We start from the raw sequence: 11,896 nt of genomic DNA, 5'->3' as shown, positions 1-11,896 counted from the left end.
TAACAAAAGAGGTGAAAGACTTATACAATGAAAACTACAGAACCCTAAAGAGAGAAATAGAAGAAGATCTTAGAAGATGGAAAAATATACCCTGTTCATGGATAGGCAGAACTAACATCATCAAAATGGCGATATTACCAAAAGTTCTCTATAGGTTTAATGCAATGCCAATCAAAATCCCAACGGCATTTCTTGTAGAAATAGAGAAAGCAATCATGAAATTCATATGGAAAAATAAAAGACCCAGAAGAGCAAAAACAATGCTAAGCAAGAAGTGTGAATCAGGCGGTATAGCGATACCAGACTTCAAACTATACTACAGAGCAATAGTAACAAAAACAGCATGGTACTGGTACCAAAACAGGCGGGTGGACCAATGGTACAGAATAGAGGACACAGAAACCAATCCACAAAACTACAACTACCTTATATTTGATAAAGGGGCTAAAAGCATGCAATGGAGGAAGGATAGCATCTTCAACAAATGGTGCTGGGAAAACTGGAAATCCATATGCAACAAAATGAAACTGAATCCCTTTCTCTCGCCATGCACAAAAGTTAATTCAAAATGGATCAAGGAGCTTGATATCAAATCAGAGACACGCCGTCTGATAGAAGAAAAAGTTGGCTACGATCTACAGTCGGTGGGGTCGGGCTCCAAATTCCTCAATAGGACACACATAGCACAAAAGTTAATAACTAGAATCAACAAATGGGACTTACTCAAATTAAAAAGTTTTTTCTCGGCAAAAGAAACAATAAGAGAGGTAAATAGGGAGCCTACATCCTGGGAACAAATCTTTACTCCTCACACTTCAGATAGAGCCCTAATATCCAGAGTATACAAAGAACTCAAAAAATTAGACAATAAGAGAACAAACAACCCAATCAACAAATGGGCCAAGGACCTGAACAGACACTTCTCAGAGGAGGACATACAGTCAATCAACAAGTACATGAAAAAATACTCACCATCTCTAGCTGTCAGAGAAATGCAAATCAAAACCACCCTAAGATACCATCTCACTCCAGTAAGATTGGCAGCCATTATGAAGTCAAACAACAACAAGTGCTGGCGAGGATGTGGGGAAAAGGGTACACTTGTACATTGCTGGTGGGACTGCAGATTGGTGCAGCCAATTTGGAAAGCAGTATGGAGATTTCTCGGAAAGCTGGGAATGGAGCCACCATTTGACCCAGCTATTCCCCTTCTTGGTCTATTCCCTAAAGACCTAAAAAGAGCATGCTACAGGGACACTGCTACATCGATGTTCATAGCAGCACAGTTCACAATAGCAAGACTGTGGAACCAACCTAGATGCCCTTCAATAGACGAATGGATAAAAAAAATGTGGCATTTATACACAATGGAGTATTACTCTGCATTAAAAAATGACAAAATCATAGAATTTACAGGGAAATGGATGGCATTAGAGCAGATTATGCTAAGTGAAGCTAGCCAATCCCTAAAAAACAAATGCCAAATGTATTCTTTGATATAAGGAGAGTAACTAAGATCAGAGTAGGGACGAAGAGCAGGAGAAGAAGATTAACATTTAACAGGGATGAGAGGTGGGAGGGAAAGGGAGAGAGAAGGGAAATTGCATGGTAATGGAAGGAGACCCTCAGGGTTATACAGTGGAGGGGGTAGAGAGAGAGGAGGGGAGGGGAGGGGAGAGGTGGGGAGGGGGGAGGGTGGAGGATGGGAAAGGCAGCGGAGCACAACAGACACTAGTATGGCATTATGTAAATCAATGGATGTGTAACTGATGTGATTCTGCAATCTGTGTATGGGGTGAAGGTGGGAGTTCATAACCCACTTGAATCAAAGTGTGGAATATGATATGTCAAGAAATTTGTAATGTTTTGAACAACCCACAATAAAAAATTAAAAAAAAAAAAAAGAATTGTGTCTCGGAGAGCTACTTGTTACAGTGATGTGAGATGGGTTAGAGGTTCAGGGTGAGGAAGAGGCACTGAATGTGCCATTAGCGCCCAGCTACCTTTTTTGCATAAAATATGCTTTATTAATCTATATATTTATAGTATCCAGCAGAAGCCTAGCAACTGAAGTATTGAATGCCTTTTGAATTTGAAGTGCCTGCAGTGGACAGAGAAATAAAGGGCTCCTGGTAACCAAGGAGAAACATCCTCGAGGGCGGGAGACAGGTCCAACTTGTGGAGTCAATTTGGGAGTCATCCACCTAGAAATGAAGGAACTGACAAAATGAAATTTCACAGAGAGCAAATACAGACTAACAGAGAAGAAGCCTGGTGACAGATCCCTGGGGACACCCACCACTGGGAGCAGACCATGAGCTGCAGACCCAAGAGGCAAGGGAAGATGGAGGGGCTAGCCAGGGAGGGCACCAAGAGGGGTTCCATCCTGGAAATGAAGCAGGTCAGACTGGAGGGTGGAGCTGGTGTCTGTGGTTTCAAAATGGGGTGCGGGGGGCTCCAGGGAAGCTGCTGGATGAGGCCATTTGCAGGTCTGTGGTGGCCTTGGAGAGGACACCATCAGCAGGTTTTAGAGGCAGACGCGATTGCTATGGAGGCAACCAGAAAGGCTGTCCTGGAGAGGTTGGCAAGGCTGGAGTGAGAGCTTCAGTGGAAAAGTCGTTGGAAGGAAGATGGTTTTAAGGCAGGAGTAACCCAGAGGGAGGATGCTACACAGAGGAGCAGAAGTCAGGCCGGCAGACATGCAGGAAGAGGAAGCGGTTGTTTCAGTTTCCAGAAGACAGAGACACAGGATTAGAAACCCAGTTGGTCCCAGCAGCTTGGGAGGTTGAGGTAGGAGGATCACAAGTTCAAAGCCAGCCTCAGCAAATTAGTGAGGCCCTAAGCAACTCAGCGAGACCCTGTCTCTTAAACAAAATATAAAATAGGGTTGGGGATGTGGCTCAGTGGTTACACACCCCTGGGTTCAATCCCTGGTACCAAAAACAAACAAATAAAAAACCCTACACAGATGAGTCCCTTTCTCTTTCTCTTTTTCGACCATTTTCTTTCTTCATCCTTTGCTCAAAACCTTATTAGGATGAGGAAGGTGACCACATGGTGGGGGAGGGTGGGCAGTACATGGTATGAGGACCTGAGCAGAGCAGGAAAGAGGGAAGGGGAGGATCCTGGGGCAGGGAATATGCTCAGCAGGCCCCAGAGGGCATCCACCTGGGGTGCTGGGCATCTCAGGGTCCAAGTGCATTGAGGAAGGGGTCCATGCAGGAGCCAAAGCAGGATGAGGAGGCTCTCGGTGTTTGGGGTCTGCCCAGTGTAGGGCGTGGAGCAGGAGTGGGAAGGCTTCCAGGTGGTGGTGTGGGCAGGGTGCCAGAGCTGAGAGGAGTCGGGAAGGCATATGTAAGGAGGTGAGGCAGGCATGGTGCAGGGGTTTCTTACGTTCAGGAAGGCTCATCAAAAGAGTAATTACTCTAAGAATAAGGGAGCTGTGTTGCTCACTGTTGGAGAAGGACTTTTCAAGTAAAGGCAAAAGCAGAATAAACTTTCTGATTTGGGCCTGGAATTGAATGTGAAGATGCGCATTTCAATATGCATAAGTAGACACATAAACAAGCAGAGGTGTAAGTGGGTGTATGTGCTTAATATAATTTAACACACGTTTCCTAGCTCTGTCTACAAGCCCTGGAAACAGCAACTCTTCAATAGCAACAAACACATCTAGCACAAAATTGACTTTTAAAACATATTTTATTTTTTTTTAAAGAAACCTAGAGAGCTGACAGATTCCAGGGCTATGGGCAGAGAAGTATGAGACCTCATCTGTTGAACCGCAGAGCAAAAAAGTCCAAAGGACACAGAAGCCAGCATAAGAGGCTTTGGTTGGCAAAAAATGGTGACATGGAGATCGATAATGATAATCAATGTGTGTACTCCTTACATAAAATAGGAAATAATGAGTTCATACATTACATAGATAAATTAATTGATAGAAATCAATGAAGAACAGGATATTTGCATAATTTGTTAGAACCGTCCACAAAATGTTTATTAACTACAAAGTAACTTTGCAAAGAGAAGCCAGGGTGACACCACTTTAATCAAGCAATCCAGGTGGGCATCATCAGTAGTGGGTCAAGCTGAGATTCTGTACCACCCTATCAGCTGCAAGAACCTAGCCTGCTTCTGCCACATTCCTGCTAAGGACACTGAAGTGGAATCTAATCATGAGCAGACATCAAAGCAAATAGAGGGACATTCTGCAAAATGACCTGCCTGTAATCTTCAAACATGTCAAAGCCTTCAAACAGCCACAAACGCTAAGACGAAGCAGACTAAAGAAAGTCAACAACTAAATACAGGGAATTTATCTAAACTGAATCTGTTGGTGAGGAAGGACATTATTGGGACAACTGGCTAAACGTGACTGAAATCTAAGGAGTAGATGGTACAATGAATGGATGTAAATTACCTGCTTTTGATGGCTGTGTCTTATTTATTTGGAGAATGTCCTTATTTGCAGAAATACATTAAATGTGGGGCAGGGGAATTATATAATGAGAGTATGTTTGGCAATTTGCAAATGGTTCAGGAAAAAAAAACTTGGCTGCATACTTGCAACTTTTTTATATGTTTGAGATTATTTCAAATTTTTTAAACTGTTTTTATTATTTATTTATTTATTTATTTTTAAAGCCTATGTGGTTGCTTTTTACCAGTCTGCCATTGCCATGATGAGCTGCCTCCTAACAGCAGCTTCTCTCTCAGCCTGGGCCCTTGAATAAACACACATGGAGTCAATGTGAGGCCAGGCAGCCCCCAGGACTTAAGCCTGGCCATACCTTCCACTTGAGCTGTGCAAACAAGCAACAAGGCCCAGGTCACCCACAAATGCAACCTGAACCCCAAGTGGAGTACAACACTGAAGTAGTTGGAGTGACTTTGGGTGGAACATCACACTGCAGAACTGAGTCACCAAGTGAATGGCAGCTCCTTTATGATCAGCAAACCATTGGCTCTAGTTCTATCATTAGGAAGGTGTCAAGAAACTGGGACATCTAGGTCACTGCTACTACTGCTGCCCCAGGAACTATGCTGCACCTACTAAGATTGCACCAGCATAACAGGGGCCTCACATCCCACACCTCAGTCCCTATGAGCCAATGTCTGGACACTGGGATCTTCATCACTGCCACCAGACCCCTCCATGACTGTGCTTGACAGTAGGAACAGTGGAAAAGCAACTACCCCACCCTGCCTTCCAAACCTCATGTATGTGCACCAAGCTAGACCTAAATTGCATCCTCATGGCTATCTCCAAGGAGTCTTGGAAATGCAGTTTTCAAAATCCTGCATTAAAGAAAGTGTGCTTGAATGAAGATGGAACAGATCTGAATGTCAAACCATCATGCTCACTAAAGGGAGGGAGGGAGGGAGAGAGGGAGGAATTATAGTTTACTGAGACATTGGGATACTTACACAATAATGAAATTAAATCACATACAGATGTGAAAATCTCCATGTAGTAATGTTATAAAAAAGGAAGTCATAAAACAATAGAGTTGAACACATTCATATAAGTTTAAAAACATTTTATATATATATATATATATATATATATATATATATATGACAAAATACTTGACAAAATTAACTTATAAAGAGAAAAGGTTTATTTGGGCTCACATTTTTAGAGATTTCAGTTTGTGATTGGTTGACCCCATTGTTTCGGGGCCTATGGTGAAGCAGCATATCATGGGAATATCTCATAGTGAAGCAAAACCACTCACCCTCATGGCCAGGAAGCAAAAGGAGTCTAAAGAAAGAGCTGGGGTTCCACAATCCTCCTCAAGGGTGCACAATGAGGCAAGGCATTCTCACCAGGCTCCACCTCTTAAAGATCCCACAATCTCCCGATAACAACACTCTGGGGATCAAGACTTTAACACACAGGCATGGGGGACATTGAAGATCCAAACTATAGAGAATGGCCTCTCTGCGTAAATACTTGACCTGGGCTCTACCATCCAAACTTGAATGTTGACCCAGTTCCGGACCAATTCACACTCACATAGGCATAGCCGTGGATTCCCAGAAGTATTTTTGGAAGCAGTGTCTACAAAAAAAGCATCTTTCTTTGGTCAAGGAGATGGGGGACTTGAGTCCAAGGAGACTGGAGTTGCAATCAACTTTAGAGACGCTGATTCTCAATGGATTCAGATGCTGATGTTGCATTTGTCTTTTCTCGGCTTCGATGCAACTGACATTTAGCAGTTTGTTAATTACAAGATGTTTATGGCATTTATATAGAACTCATTTCAGATTCCAAAGCCTCAGGACACTGAAAACATGTTTAGAATGTGGCTTATTCAAGTGTTGAATTTAGTGAGACTGTTCCAGAGTGCAGCAAGGGCACTTGTACGAGTGCTTCTTTTATTTCTGATGATGTTGAATATGATGATGATGACAATGACCAGATGCTACAGTAGACCTGATGTCCTTTCCTATTCTCCCTTATATCAGCCTGAGATTAATCCCTAATTCTTCTGTTTTTATTTATTTTTCTGTGTGGGTTGGAGATTGAACCCAGGGCCTTGTGCATGCCAGGCAAGCACTCTACCACTAAGATATGCTCCCAGCCTCCCCAAATTCTTCTATTCTTGATCAACTTCATTAAAGTGTAATTTATGTATAACACAATTCACTAATTTTAGGTGTGCAATTTGATGGGTTTTGACAAAGTAACCACCACTGCAATCATGAAATAACATTTCCATCAGTCCAAACCATTTCCTTGTGCCCTTTGCAATCAATCGCCTGCCCTTACTTTCTGGGTGCTGGCAACCACTGATTTGCTTTCTCTCACTATAGCTTTGCTGTTTCTAAAATTTCAGATAAATGGAATCATGCATGTTGTAATCTTTTGTGTTTTGCTTTTCCACTTAGCATGCTTTTGAGTGTCATGGCTTACATTGGGTATGTCAGTTGTTCACTATATTTTATTGCTGAATAGTATTCCATATAATGATGTACCACAATTTGCCTATCCATTCATTCATTGAAAGACACTTGCCTTGTTCTTAGACTTATATTTTGTTTCTACTTTTTAAAAAAAAAAAATTAAGACAAGTCTCACTAAACTGCCATAAACATTTGTGAACAGGTTTATGTGCCAACACCAGATTTTATTTCTTTAGGGTAGTACCCAGGGTGGTTGGTCATAAGGAAATTGTATATTTAAGCTTAAAAGGAACTGACAAACTGTTTTCCATTTTTTGTCCCCATCTGCAATGTAAGAGAGTTGAGTTTTACTGCTAAGCATATTTCTGATGCATAGTATTTTAGGACAATCATGAAAAGAGGTGGACAGAGGCATGGAGGGAAGGAATGCAGCAGGACCTGGTTACTCTAGAAACCAACAAGCTGCTTTAGTGGAGAGAATTTCAGAGCCTAGAGACTTAAAGCACAAGTGAGATGGGGGAAAAATGGTGATGAAGAAGCAATTATCACTTAAAAATAGCCACAAATATGTGTTAAAGCCAAAAGAATTACAGGTTGTGAAAATGGCCTGTGGCAGACAGAGTTGGAAGAAAAATAAACAAGTCTTGTTCAGTAAACAAGCCAACTTTTAGGGAAAAAAAGAACTGACAACTAAAGAGAAAAGGATGTTGAATATTAGCCATTTTCTTTTTGCTGTTTTTATTAATCTAATTGCAATGTATCTTTGGTATTGAGAAGTAACTGATGTTCTTAATATTGATGAACTATTCATAATACCTACATGACACCTGTCTAGCTGAGGGGACATAGCAGAGTGCAATGTTTCCGAACCTTACTGTGCATAGGAATCACTTGGGAATCTTGTCAAATTCAGGTTCTAATCCAACAGGTCAAGCCTGAACTTTGGCATTTGCACGAGGGCTCCAGGAGAGGGCGCTATTGCAGGGTTAGAGGTGTGGTGCGATGTCGCGTGGATTCAGATGCTGCCCCCTACGTTCGTAGCCATGTAAACCAGGGTACATTTTGTAACCTCTCTTACTCAGTTTCCCCATCTGTACAGTGGGGTACCCCTGGGGTGTTGTGAGGATAACATGAGTCACCATGCATCAAGTGCTTTGACCAGTGCCAGGCGCTCAGTAGGCACAGCATCCTATTCTTCTGGTTTTCAGTGGGTTCCATGTCCACGTGGTTTAAACAGCCTTAAACCGTGCCCAGGGAGCTTCCCGCGGTGTTTTCATTCCTCCCAGGTCCTGTACCGTACTTCTAGGGGCAGCCTCTAGTTCTGCTAGTGGTGCTAATTAAGTGAGCCCATTCAGAGCCACCAGACTGAGTCTGCCTGGGAAAGAGAAAAGCCACTGAAAGAATGTCAAAGAGAGAGAGAGAGATTAACCATTTGATATGCTTCACCTGGTGGAAATGTCACAGGTTCAGCCCCGTGGGGTGACGGTAGATATTTCTATGAGCAGGGATAATACGGGGAAGGTGCTCAGACGGTGCATTTGAAAGAATTTCTAGTCTAACCTGAGGGCCCTGTTGACAGCGAAGAGAGCGGCGCCACGTGCCCTTCTCGGGGAGAGAACCTGGCAGCTGCTCGGCAGCGGCAGCCAGTGAATAGAGTCCCTAGTGTTGTTTGCGTCCTGCCCCTTTCATCTGCCTCCAGCACCCGTGTAGATGTCCTAATTGGTCCTCTGGATGCAGCCCTCTTTGGCCTGTCAGCTCAGCTCTGTACCTGGCCCACTTTCATCTCCCTGCTTGCTTGCATATTGCTCTATTCTCGCAGTTTTCTGATGTTAAAAAAGCAGCTTGTAAAGCCTGGATGATCCTCATACCATCTCTGCCTCCCTGATAGTTACTGCATTAGGAAAACAGCTGTTAATCTCAATTAGGTTTTGATTACTAATTAGCAGCTACCTGTCAGGATCCAGCAGCCCCCTTCCTGGTCCCATCAGCTATTTCTCATGCAACTGGTACACTTGGTTTCCATGAGAACCATTTAGCAAGATGCCTCCTCCACCAAAACTGCCATCTCTTCTGTGGCTTTGATAACATCTCTCCTGCACACGCTGAAGTTCCCTGCCGGTTTCCCTCCTTCCTGATTGTTTCATTTCAGGGTCCAACCACACTTTCCAATGAAAATCACTCTTGTCCCAAATGTCAATACAGGCATGTCTTGGAAAGGGTAATCAAGTGATTCATAAGTCTATTCATTGAACTTGGGTTTAGAATTCACGGACTGATGTGAGTTGTCCTGCCTGGATCCCACTCACCTATACCAGGGGAAGCTCTGACATGCTGGTGAAGCTGGCCTGCTGCCTATTTTTATAAACAAAGCTTATTGGAATACAAGCCCATGGCATCTTATGATGTCAAGTTACAACAGCAGGGTGGTTGTGTCAAAGACTGCATACACGAAGCCTAAGATATTTACTACCTGGTCCTTTAGAGAAGCAGCTTGCCAACTCCTGACCTACATTTTTTCAAAGTGTGGTTCCCTAGAGTGGCACCATCAGCATCACTTGAAAACTTCTTAGAAACTGAAACTCTCATGCCCTCCCCAGAGCCCCTGAATCAGAAACTCAGAGGATAGAGTCCTGTCATCTGGATTTAATATATATATATATATATATATATATATATTTAATTGACAAATAAAGATTGTGAATATTCAAAATGCAGTGTGATGATTCAATGTAAGTGTACATAGTGTAATGATTATTATGATCACATTAATTAACATATCCATCATGACTCACCCTAAAAGTTGGATTCCCAAAAATTGCTCATTTTTTTTGCAGGGGTGGGGGGGGGGGCTAACAAGGGATCGAACTCAGGGGCACTTGACCACTGAGCCACATCCCCAGCCCTATTTTGTATTTTATTTAGAGACAGGGTCTCACTGAGTTGCTTAGCACCTTGCTTTTGCTGAGGCTGGCTTTGAACTTGTGATCTTCCTGCCTCAGCCTCCCAAGCCACTGGGATGATGGGTGCACCACCACACCCCTCACTTGCTCATCTTATAACTGACAGTTTGTACCCTTTGGTAAACATCTTCAGTACTCTGCACTTTACCAGACCTCTGGCTGATTTGGATGTGCACTAGGGTGTGAGAACCATTGATCTCTACCATTGAACCTGACAGTGTTTACTCCATCATACACACCCAAGACATGATGGCAAGTGAAAGACAGCGCCTCCTGTCTACCAAATGACAAACACCTGTACAAAGCCAACTGGGTGGGCTTTCAAGGAAGGGAATTCAGCCAGAGACATGCCCTCTAATGATGGGACTGACGGATGACTGAGTCTTTTCTACGAATTCCTTGGATTTAATGCCATCACCCTTCACATTATCTCTTACACTGTTTTGCTAACTTGTAGATTGTTTCACTATGGATTTTGATGGGTGGTTGTTTGCCGTTCTTATGTAGTGCGATCAATCAAGATGTTTTCTTTTATAATCTCTGTAATCATTTTTCATTTTCTGGTTTTCCGGAAGACCTACTGAACCAATGTTGAACCTCAGGAACTAGCCTCATGTGTTGGTATTTCTGTCTCCATGCTCATTCGTCTTTTTTGCCTTTTTTTTTTTTGGATACTAGGGATTAAACTCAGGGGCCACATCCCCAGCCCTTTTTATTTTTTTGAATTTTGAGGCAGCTCTCACTGAGTTACCCAGGGCCTCACTAGGTTGCTCAGGCTGTCCTCAAACTTGCGATCCTCTTAACCTCAGCCTCCCAAGTTGCTGGGATTACAGGCATGTGCCATCGTGCCCAGTGTCATCGCTCATCTTTTGATTGCATTCTGGAAGAACCTTCACTCCTATCTTCCAACAATTTTATTCAACAATTGTTTATTTACATGTTTGTGAATAAGAGCTCTGAATGTAGATAAGTGTAGTGAGTAACATGGGGACAGACGGCAAGGTGGGTGTCACTTCTCAATGAGGAGACTCAGTTTCCACTTGCTAATAGTAATTTGGGGCACAGGCCTATCTTCTTGAATCTAAGGCAACTTTGCCAGTTACCCTGCTAGAAGTACTGGTTCAGAGAGACATTGTTTGTAAATCATTCAGGGGATGAAAATTCTCTTTTTTCCTCCTTTCTCTGCTAGCCCTGTGAGGGCAGAAAATTCTCAGGCTCCACCTTTCCCTCCAACACTGACTTAAGGACCCTCCCTATGCAGAAAGTGTATGTATTTTGAAAGTTATTCCTGGGACTTGACCCTGAGTCCCTGACTAACCCCAACTCAGTTTCGAGGACAGTGGAGAGAAGGCCCATTTGCCCAGCTGCTTGGAATATACACCATGTCCTACCGACTGTCCAAGAACCCATTCAGCATGTATTTGACTATAAGCCTGGAGTTTCCCTAGGTCAAGAGCTCCCAAATTTCTGTGCAGCAGAGTCTCTTGAAAGGTTATTAAAATGCAGATGGCTGGGTCCTATGCCCAGGATTTCAGATTCAATGGGCCTGGAGTGAGATTTAAGAATCTGTAGCTCCCCAGTGATGCTGGTATTGGTCCAGGATCAAGGATCATCTGCTGTGGGGCCTGATTGGGAAGAAAGTTTTTTATAATATATACAATATATAATTTTTTAATAATATATACATACATATATATTATTTTCCCACTTTCCTTCTTCCTGGATTCCATCAGTTTCTAGTGTATTGGTACTTATTTTATGATCTGTTTTCTGGAAGATTTTATTCTTTCAAACCACTCTTATCACTCCCATAGGCATTGGGAAGAGGGAGGACAGGAGACAGACCAGGTGCTCCATCTTCTATTGTGATCTCTCTCTTCCCAATCATTTATGCTTAAAGAGGCCTTGTCTCATTCTATACTTACCTCAAGTATTTAATGTGTTAAACGGTCATCCACTACAATTTATTCAACTTAGATTTTTGTCCCAAATAGTTAACCATCTGTCCCAGTATCATTTATCTA

Source organism: Marmota monax, unplaced genomic scaffold, assembly GCF_021218885.2.
Source record: "Marmota monax isolate L192 unplaced genomic scaffold, Marmota_monax_Labrador192_F-V1.1 WCK01_AAM20220418_F8-fsc00037, whole genome shotgun sequence".
Classification (NCBI taxonomy): Eukaryota; Metazoa; Chordata; class Mammalia; order Rodentia; family Sciuridae; genus Marmota; species Marmota monax.
This window is presented reverse-complemented; position numbering follows the sequence as displayed.